General features: G+C 35.3%; 1 protein-coding gene across 3 annotated transcripts in view; it reads right to left on the bottom strand.

The window, feature by feature from the left end:
• LOC145981862 (transmembrane protein 209) overlaps window positions 1-9,023 on the bottom strand; it is a 64,923-nt gene extending 55,900 nt beyond the window's left edge. Inside the window, exon 1 of one of the 3 annotated variants that reach the window (XM_083115315.1) lies at window positions 8,942-9,023. The gene's annotated coding sequence lies outside the window, so the exon portion shown is untranslated. Of the gene's footprint in view, window positions 1-8,738; window positions 8,757-8,880 lie in introns of those variants that run through there. The other 2 variants (XM_083115313.1, XM_083115314.1) reach the window with 2 other exon arrangements.
• Between the last annotated feature and the right edge of the window lie 2,435 nt (window positions 9,024-11,458).

Raw genomic sequence — 11,458 nt, forward strand, 5'->3', positions numbered from 1 at the left:
TGTAATCAAGAATTTGCAGAGTTTAATGAGAATATTAAGTCTCAGTTTGAACAATTGGAATTGGATATTTATAGTAACCTAACTTCAAAATTTGAATCGGTTCATCAAGAAATTAATACTGTTAATCAAAGATTAGACAACTTGACTTCCGATGTTAAAACACAACTTGATTCAATAGCTTCTGAATGTGTCAAGAAAAATGAACATTTGGGAAGTATTTTAAATAGCAATATTTCTCAAATCCGAACAGAACAAGACGTTCAAGGACAACAAATTTTAATAAATAAAGATTTGATTAGTGAATACGATAAATCTATTACAGTATGTTCATCCAAAATAACTGATATTAATAATAGATTATCATCGTTGGAAGTTGCTGGTAAGGAAAATGAACATTTTGGAACGTATCTTATTGATTGTAATAACAGGTTTCAACATATAGAATCTCGTATTGATGTTTTGCAAACTAATTATGCAAATTTTCAACGCAACACAAAGGGAAATTTGAAACCTCCCCTTGCACAAAATAGTTCTCAAACTAAGACATCACGTGAAAGGGCTAGAAATGCAGTTGACTCGGGGGTGACTAATTCATCTACTTATTCATCTGATGAATCTTTAACAACCCATGTGAAAACAACGTTCGATGAACCGCATGTTCGAAATCGTGTTCGCTGGAAGCGAAACAAAAGATTTATTCCAACCTGCAATGAGGAACATTATCGAAATAATATGTCACCTAATAGTGTACAGTTTAAGGATACAAGTAAATATGCGATTAACAATATGCAGACAACTTCTAGATTGAATTCTACCGTTACAAATATTGATAAACGTTCCAATGTTCAACAATGTTGTTCTGCTGATGGTGAAAATAGTTACATAAATCAAATGTTTACATACTCGCAAGAACCTAACCTCCCTGCCGTTCATCATAGTAATGTCCCTGGTGAAACGTGTGGGTTTCGTCATATTTCTTCCTTGCAGAATGAAGCTTGCAGACCATGGTTTCAAGGTGAAAGGCGTAATGCAAATTTAATGACTGGCACAAGTTGTCCAAATGCTGAAATTGGTGTTAATGAGTCAAATACAAATAACAATTACTGTGATAATCCACAAAGTCAGTTTGATCGTTGTATTTCTCCAACGTCTTTACCTGTAATTACTGTTGGGGATAGAGGAAACAGATATGTAAAGATAAATGAACTGTCTCATTTACCCAAATTTTCTGGAAAAATAGAAGACCAATCGGCTCGAGAATATCTAGAACATCTTAATTCCATGCTTGATCTTATGGGCATTCCAATTAACAAAAGGCTACAGAGTATTCAGCAGTGTTTCACCAACAGAGCTGCGTACTGGTATAGAACTCACAAACGTATGTTTTCTTCATATGATCATTTTCAAAGGGAATTCATGAAACAATTTGCAAGTCCGGAAATACTACAGTCTCAGTTATCAGTATTAAGGAACAGAAAGTATGATCCTACAGTACATGGTGATTTAGAAAGCTTTGCGTTGAAAACATATTCAAATTATTGCAATTTAGTTGAGAATCCAAACGAATTGGATGTTATTCAATTAGTTATTAGCCAGTTACCAAATAATATAGCTAATAACATAACTTGTCATGAGATACGTTCTATGGACCAGTTAACAACTATGTTAAGGAAATTAGATGTTGTCCGAACTAGTAGAAGAGGACTTATTTTCCTACCGGAAGAAACCGATAATAGTAGTAAGGTTAAACCCAACAAGAATCCTGACAGTATGAAATCAAAATTTAGTGTCAAGCAAATTAATGTTAAACACACCAAAAACACTTGCTCATCTTCTACTCAGACTTCGTCGATCGATGCTCAAGTACCTTTTACTAATGAATTTGGCAATACTAATTCAAGATATGGACAGTTTAGAGGTAGCAATGGTAGTTTTAGAGGACGTAGAAATAATCGTGGCTATTCAGGATTTACATATAATAACAGAAATAATTTCAGATTCCAAAGAAATAATGCAAACTCTGGTATTCCCGGTGACATTACAAATAGGAATTATAATCAGGATGCTATAACTTCTCAGTTACCTAACAGTAGTCAGAATGGAAGGATTTTCTACAATAGGCAAGCGCAGTATACAAGTGAGCCTGCTCTCGCTCCTACTTACAGTCAACCTGTTAATGTGACTTCATTACAACCACAAGATGCATCTACAACTTCTGGAATATCAAATTCTCCTTCTGGAAATGTATCAAGGACCTTTACAAGACAATCTGGTATTGGAACATCTTACCAATCAACAACAAATTTAAATTAAAGGAGCGGATGGAAGTGCCTCGTTCACTCTGCTTTCTTTCAGAGAGGCCAAATTTGAACAAACGAAATTCATTTCAAACACAGGAAATGATGAATGTACGTGATGATAAAGACTTAATATCGGAACCACTACAAGTGAATTTTTTATTGGAATGGTTTGAAGAAGAACCTGAATGGACTGTTAGTGATTATGATATTCCGGTTCCATTAACTGAAGTTCCAGTTATTCATGGAATTATTTGTCAAATACCTGAAGTTTGTATTATAGATTCTGGAAGTCAGGCAAATGTTCTAAATTTTGACGTTTGGTGTAAACTATCGTCTTTGATTGGCAACATTAAACTGGATAACGTGGAAGATGTAAAACTCACCGGTTTCGCTGGATCCAAGAAGTGTAAAGTTGTTGGCAGTAAAATTATTAATCTGCAGATAAAGAACGAATACTTTTCTATGGAATTTTTTGTTCTTAAAGAGTTGAATGCCGATGTCATTTTAGGAGTTCCATTTTTGAGGAAATATAAAGCTGTAATTGATTTTAAAGAAGGGAATGTAAGTTTGCTAAATGATAAAGGAAAGGAAATTTCCTCTGTTTTAACTCGGCAATGTTCTTCTACAGAAGATTTGAAGTATTGTACAAAGTCTAACTTTTGTTCAGAAGATACATTAAATGATAATGAAAGTTATTCATGTAGATTGTTACGTGATGCGTCAATTTTGAATGATGATGTAGAATATATGCCAGCTAAGAAGTCCATTTATGAGTCTGTTTTTAGAAATGATAATTTAGACAATTTGCAGAAAGCTGATTTATTCAAACTTCTGTCGTATTATCACGTACAATTTTCAGATAAACCTAGAAAAGCAATTGTTGAACCTTACAAGATTCAATTAGATACTGTAACACCTATTACAAGCACACCTTATCCCATACCAATATCAAGGAGACTACCTTTAGAAGAAGAGCTTTCCAAGTGGGAGAAATGGGGAATTATTTACCAAGATTCTTCACCATATCTTAACCCTCTACATATAGTGTCAAAGCAAGGAGGTCTTTGGAGACCTGTGATCGATTTTAGGAAACTTAATCAACATGTTATCTCTCCACAAGTGAGAGTAGAAGCAATCAACGAACTGTTACAGAGGTTCCTAGGATGTGTTTATTTTTCTTCAATTGATTTATCATGTGGTTATTTTCAAATACCGTTGACTGAAGATTCATATCCTTACACAGCTTTTTCTTATAGAGGCAGACAATATCTTTTCCGCTATCTTCCGTTTGGGATTCGTTCAGCAGTCTCAGTGTTCCAGGACAGGATGAATAAAATATTCTCCACCGATTGCAGAAATTTTGTTGTTTGTTATTTGGATGATATTCTAATTTTCAACAAAGATTGGTCTCAACATATGCAACATTTAGAACTAGTTTTACAAAAGATAAAGGGTGTCAATATGTCTATTAAATTTTCCAAATGTAAGTTTGCTTACAAAGAAATCTGCTTCCTTGGACACATAGTGTCCGGTGATAAAATTATGGTTGATCCTGCAAAGAATTCAGCAATTATTAATTTTCCAATTCCAACAAACAAACACTCCTTGAGAAGGTTCTTAGGATTAGCTAATTGGAGGCGAAAGTTTATTGAAGGATTTGCTGAAATGGCACAGCCTTTGTATGATCTGTTGAAAAAGGAATCAAAATGGCAATGGAATGATGTTCATGCTTCAGTTTTTGAAAACCTCCGCAAGTCACTGATATCTCCAAAGGCTTTGTATCAACCAGATTTCACGAAGCCTTTCAATGTCAACACAGACGGTTCGAAGAAAGGAATAGGAGCTGTTCTATGGCAAGACTCAACTGAAAATTCTGAAGAAGGACCACGTATAATTCAATACGTTAGCAGATCTCTTAAAGGCAATGAGTTATCATACAATACTCACGAGATTGAATGCTTAGCGATATTATTTGCTTTCGAAAAATTCTACATTTACATAGCTGGAACTAAGGTGAAATTGTTTACCGATCACCAATCTTTATCTTGGCTAGAATCTACTAAAACTTTGAATCCACGATTAAATCGTTGGAGTTTGAAATTACAAATGTTTGATTATAATGTATATCACGTGCCGGGAAAATCTAATGAAGCTGCAGATGCTTTAAGCAGATATCCTGATTTAAGTACAGGTTTTCCAACTCTATCGGAACTATATGTAAATAACATAAGTCTTGATTTTCTTGACGAAGATAGTGTAACATTTTGGCAAGAAAGTCAAAATTTGGATTCTTATTGCAGTGCCATTGTACAAAAGTTACAAAATGGGAATTTGTCGAAGAATATAAAAAGGCAATATTCGATTCAAGATAATATATTATTCCTGAAACATTTGAAAGAAGACAAGTGGAAACTTGTAGTACCTATTATTGTTGTACCCAAAATTCTTCATAAATTACATGACTTACAAGGTCATTTTGGATACTATAAACTATTTAATAAGTGCAGAAGTTTATATTATTGGCCTAAAATGAAAGTTAGTATCAAGCAGTATTTGAACGACTGTCTAACATGCGCAAAAACTAAACAAGCTCACACAAAAATTAGTAAGGATGAATTGCATGTATATTCTACTACTCCACATGATATGTTATCAATAGATCTTGTTGGACCGTTACCCAAATCACAAGGATATAGTTACATATTAACAATAGTTGACACTATGTCCAAATTTTTAATGGCTTATCCGTTAAGGAAGGCAACGTCACGTGAAATAATTAACAAATTCAAGCTCCAGTATTTTTACCACTATCCACCATGTAAGGTAATATTATCAGATAACGGTTCCCAATTTAAATCACAAGAGTGGAAGTTATATATGAATGACTGTAAGATAAAACATATCACCACGTCAGTTTATTCGCCTTTCGCAAATCCTGTGGAAAGGTACAACAAAGAGTTAATACGATTGTTACGATTATATACTTCGCAAAATCATCAGGACTGGGTAAAATATTTGAATCATGTAACAGGACTTCTTAATAATTCCGTTTCGGAAATAACAAGTTTCACACCTAGTGAACTTTTTCTTCATCACGAATTAAAGGATTCAATTATCAGTCAAATTAACTGGCCAGATGATTTAAAGTTTGTGCCCTGGAAACATAAGTATTTTATCGCCAAAGCACGTATTAAGGAAAGATATAAGCCCAAAACTATTGAGTGTGATGCTAATAAATTGAAGATAGTCCCAGGTGATATTGTTTTAGTGAAAAATCATGAACATAGTAGTGCAATTAACAAGAAAATTCATAAGTTTATGGAATTATGGCTTGGACCCTATATAGTTGATGCTGTGAAAAACAATTATACAATTTTGATGTCTATGGACGGAAAGAAGATAACAACAAGGCAGAACTTGTCAAATATCAAGAAATTTAATTGTTCTGATGAGAAAAAAGAAGAATTGCTTAAACTAATGTAATTGTCATGAAGTGATGCATAAGTAGCTGTAAATTTGAACACTAAGATGACATTTTCAGAACTTTAGTAAAAAGAGTATTGTAAATTTGTGAATTGGTTCATTATGTCAAGTGAACTCTTTCATTATCCTGACGAGTGTATATTAAAAGCAGGACTCAAATCTTATATATTATATAAAAAAAAATGTTATGTTCATTTTTTTTTTCCAGGAGAAGGGGAGAGATTGAGACTGTCCTATTCTCAAACTGTCATGTTCAAATTTAATATTATTTATGTTATTGATGTTGTTTTTAACTTATGCATGTTTATTTTATATATATTGTTATAATCATCTTATCACGCTGTATAAAATACAAGAAATGAAATTGATGTAACCATAGCAACGAGAAATAATAAGTACTAAAAATGGTGATGGAAGTTGTGAGATTTTCTGCGCCTGTATTGTATTTATATTAAATATAACGGTTATCGTTAATTACGCAATTTTATTTGCATTGATAATCGTTCTGCAAGTTTAAGCGCAGCGACGGTTATCATACTGAAATGCACAATTATTATACTTCGTCATTAAACTTTAGATACCTTCAAGAAAAAGCTTTAAAAGTTAGATGGAAATTTTAGTCATAAAGTTTTTGTTGTTTAACTTTAAAATTACATTTTTGGAATTTTGAAAAGTGTGGAACCAGTTATTATTTTTAAAAACTTAGCCTGGTGCATGGATTGTAACCTCAATCGTGAACGTAATGCGCTACGAAACTGGAGATCCTAGGTTTGAACTCCTGTCAAGGGGAATTTATTTTCAACTTTATCGGACGGGGAATTTAATAGCTGGAAAAAGAATTTTGGGACAATCATAAGGGAAGCTTCAGTCTATATTCCTTGTGACGCAGGAACAACACTGGAAAGATGACAGCAAAAGTGATAATGGAGGGGTCGTAGTTAGGCTACGATTCTGAGAATAAATCCTGTTTCACTCAACTTTCAGAATTCCAAATGTATGAAAATTCTAGATCGATCGTTTCAACACTCTCTCCTCGTATTTTTGTGATGTTTCGAAAAAAAATAAATGAAAATTTGTTACAGATTTTGGTTTCTGAACACCCATTAATCCAACATGTCAGAAGTTTCGGGGGGGGGGGGGTTGAACCCTAGAAACCCCCCTCTAAATACGGCCATGATCAGATTAAGTAAAACACATAATAGTTATAAGTATTTAGGAATTAAGTTATACCAGAAGCTGCTCACAGTCTCTCTATTAAAAAATTTAAAAGTGTGCTTCAACCCTGGTTAAAAGAAAAGGTCTTCTACAATCTAGAAGAATTCGAAATCCATCCCAAAAATGATTTAATATTCTAGAATGTATTGTATTGTTTATTTCCTGTTTTATGAATTATTGTTATGGATATTGCCACTGCCATAATTATATTTTTTCATCGTCACTAATATTATAATTGTCTTATGTCTATGTACTCTTACTTTATATATGCATATACTCTCATATTAGTATCTATAACATATTGTAGTTCCATGTAATCCCTCTCTATATATATATTATATATTTACATATATACAATAACAAATATGTAACCAATAACTGACAACATCTATTGCATTGTACAATGTCTAACGATGAATAAATATATTGTATTGTATTGCTTCCTCACCTACATTCATACCCTTTCCAACGGTGTATCAAACATATTTCTATCAAGAAGGGTCGATTCGACAAGCTTACATTAGTGTGCACTTAATTGTGCAGGAGACAAGTACTTTTTTTCTGCACACCATGGAGTTGGAAAAATACCGCAAAGTGTTCTGATATGGACTAGTGTTGCTAGTATGTGACATTACATAAGCATGAAGGGCTATTACATTCCTAAATGCTTTCGTTGTTAGGTTAGACAGGTTAGGTTTAAGGCTATTAGCATTAAAATTGCATCTGTAGATACTACTAAACACCTTCCCGATGTTAGACAATACTACAGGAACTTATTACGGTAAGTAGTTTCGGTAAATATGCGATATCACCCGAACGGATTTCTTCAAATTTACAGGAGAAACTACTTACTGAAATCAGTTTCTGTAGCATTGTCGAAGTTCTTCAAGGTATTTTCTTTCGTGGAAACTGAAAACTTCACCATAGAATGCTGCAGAACAAGAAATAATCACTTGTTATGTAAGGAACTTGCATTTTCTGTAAAGCGACAACATTATGCCGTTGTTTCCATTATGTACCTGCCGATGGCGCGAGCGTCGAAAGTCAGGCGGTCTTGCCATTGTTTCCAAACGTGCCTTTTTCCTATGATTTTGTTTTCTTTTTTTTAACTATGCTTACCTAACCTGACCCAACCTAAGCTAACCTTGCCAGAAATGGTTCGTGGGACTATCGTGAATAATTTTTGGGACTATCAGTCAATGGTTTGTGGGGCTATCGTGAATTGTTTTTTGGGGCTATCCGTCAATGGTTTGTGATGACAATGAACACGAAAGTAGATATTTTTCGGTTAAGAAGGTTGAAACACTGCATACCCACTCCAAATCGACAAAACACAAACACGACGCGCGATGATCCATGACCAGTGCACGCCATATTGTCTGTTACCCAAGCGGAACAAGGAAGACAAATAATGACTCGTAATATGAAAAGTTGACACTATTTTATGGATAAAGGCATAACTTCACCTTAAAGAATCTTCCGCAATGCAGAATAGGTAAAATTAAGGAAATAAACGAGCGAGAGGTGTTCGGGCGATATCGCATAATTACCGCAGTGGTTTCTTCCGTAGAAATGAAGAAATCTGTCCGAAGGATAGTAAACTAGTACCAGGTTGGGATTGTTAGGTTTGGTATTGATAGTTATTTTCGGCGTATCCTTTCGCTATTTTAGTGTACATACAAACAGTTGTTACTAACAAAAAGCAACGAAAGTACTCAGAAATTGCAGGTTTTAACTTACGTGGGCCATTCTTTGGCATCAAATATCTCCATTATTTGTGCTTTCCTAACGCTGGAACGACATTTACATTACTTTAAAAAAAAACATACATTGAAACCTGTCGATTAAACAAGAACATCAATTACAAGATATTGTAACTTACAAGAGTACGTTATCAGTTTGTCGCTATTAAAATTATTTCTTCTGGTTGGAACAGTACACACCTGGCCCTACCTATTTTAAAACTCCATCGTTTCTCGATCTCGTTTATCATTCGACCTAAAAATCTCCTTGATTCGACTTCGAGATTCATTCTCAATCGATGAATCTTTTGGGTCGGGACGGGAAATTTTTTAAATCCCGACATTCGGGACGGGAGAAAATTTTGGGACGGGAAATGTTCGAAAGTTCCCGAAGCTCTGGAAATGTTGAATTCTACACGTCGTTTTCACTTTAAGTGATTGTTCTTGCATTTCTTACTTACAATGCAGAAAATGTCGAGAATTAACGACTTTTTAAAATGACCAATCGGTATTTCTTCCACTCCTCTGGATCCCAAAAAGTAGGGAAGTCATTTCCCGAAGTTGGCGGGAAATATTTTCCCCGATTCCGGTCCAGACTTACGGGATCCCGCACACCCCTAATAGCCTGTGCCTACTAGCTTCCCATGATAAAGCCATTACGGGTTGGGATGTTCACTATTACATGATACAACAAAGACCGACGGGTCTGCTGCCACGCGCATGTCTCTTTTGAGAAAGACACTACCCAAAAAAAATCCTGTCCCGCACACCCCTATTGGGAAACACTGGGTACCTACTTTGTGCTTCACACTGTTTAAAAAACAATCATTACGTCCTTCTATAGTCTGTGCACTGCACCCCCGCCCGCCACATTTTTGTTTTTCATTATTAATATTGCACGCAGTGTTGCCCGGTCTACTGATTTCGCAGGAGATTTCCTGATTTTCAGCACGATCTACTGATCTCCTGACAAGTTTCAGGAAAATGTGGAAATCTCCTGATTTTTTGCTTCCTAAAATATTTATAATGAACAATTATTTTTAAAAAAATGATTTAAAATTTACATATTCAGCTGATGGAATGCAAAGACCCATGAATATTCCGCAGAGAGAGAGAGAGAGAGAGAGAGAGAGAGAGAGACGGGGGGGGGGGAGGAGCAGGGTCATACCAGGCTTGATGACACTGGGAAAGACGCGCGGCTTCTTGAGCTCATTGTACATTGGGAACTCCAAGGCGGGTGTCCTAACTTTTTCCATCTGGATGAGGTTTTTGTCAAAGCGCAGTGACGTGCACTGAGGAGTAGCTAGTCTAGCAGATAGATTAATCAATCTCAAATCTCTAATTATTTTCAAATCACAATATTTATTGTTTTGTTGAAGCCACAGTTCATATGCAACACTTTTTTTTCACGCGCTTCTCGTCCCTCGGTGCGTTCAGTGGCCTAGCTCGCTCTTTCTCCGCCTCACAGTTCCAGGTAGAAACGGGTTTTCGAAGGGAAAGGGAAGATTTCTGCCTCTACCTCCCTTGCCCCCTCGCCCCCGCTCCCATGGTTGGAAGCCCGTGCTTTCAGGTCCTCCAGTCTATGTCCTGTAGGACAGATAGGGGATTGGATTCCCTTCGCTTCCTTTGTAAATCCTCTAAAGAACTAAGGGGAAATTTTTCTGCAGTATTTCTGTTCTCTGTATTTACACTACTTTTTACACGTTGTACAATATGGGATGTACTTTTATTATTTATTCAATTGGAACGTCTTATGTGTAGACAAAAATGTTAGGCTATGCTTTTTTAAAAAATATGGAATATATAATGATTTATTAACAAATATTTGCTCACGCTCTCTCTTGTTCTCGTTTTAGTAGTGTTTTATTTAAATATACTAATCTCTTGGCCTCCAATAAAAAAATGGTTAAGCTAAACAATCATAAATACGGATGTACTTATTTGGGCAAGTGAACGCGCGTTCTAATTCTTGTTGTTGGTTTCGTTTATTTTACTTCGCTTTTCTGCCACATTTGGTTATCGCGAAAATGAGGATGAGTGATGATATGATGAAAGTGATGAACGGACCTCACAAAGAACAATTCAGGCCGGAATTCGTGACGAGCGTGCATTCTTGTTCTTGTGTGTTGTACTCTGCCTGCAGTGAATAATGAAAAAATTAGAAATGAAAAATGTATCCCAGAACTCAAAAAGCCAAATGAATATCATTGAAGAAAGTAGAAAAAAGGTTTGTTTAAAGGTGTGTTTTGTTACCCATCGCTTTTTCTAGCTGTATAAGTAGCGAAGAGCTTGGAAAGTCGTAATGGACAATCATGAACAGAGAATTCTAGGCTCCTGATTTCACAGTGCCCTGCAGATTCACTGAGAAGAAATTATTTGTATTTTCTTCTCTCATCCATCGCTTTACCTAATTTCTGCCATGACGATGAACGTTGATTAAATTAAACTGGTGAAGATTGGTTGCAAAGAAACACTCATGCAAAGGCCACGGCTTGAGCCCGGATCCTTTAGTAACGAGATCGTGAGATGGGGAAATTAGGGAAATCAAGCAATGCATTTTTTTTAAAAAAAAAACGTTAATCATATATAAAGATGGTATTTCAAAAATTCAATTGAAAATTACTACTCAGAAAAAATGCAGTTTGCTTTACCGATACCCACGTATCCGAATGGTTAGCGCTTTCCTCACATGTTTGTTGTCGGCCGACCTCTGTGGAG

Source organism: Lepisma saccharinum, chromosome 30 (assembly GCF_977018435.1).
Source record: "Lepisma saccharinum chromosome 30, izLepSacc3.1, whole genome shotgun sequence".
NCBI lineage: Eukaryota > Metazoa > Arthropoda > Insecta > Zygentoma > Lepismatidae > Lepisma > Lepisma saccharinum.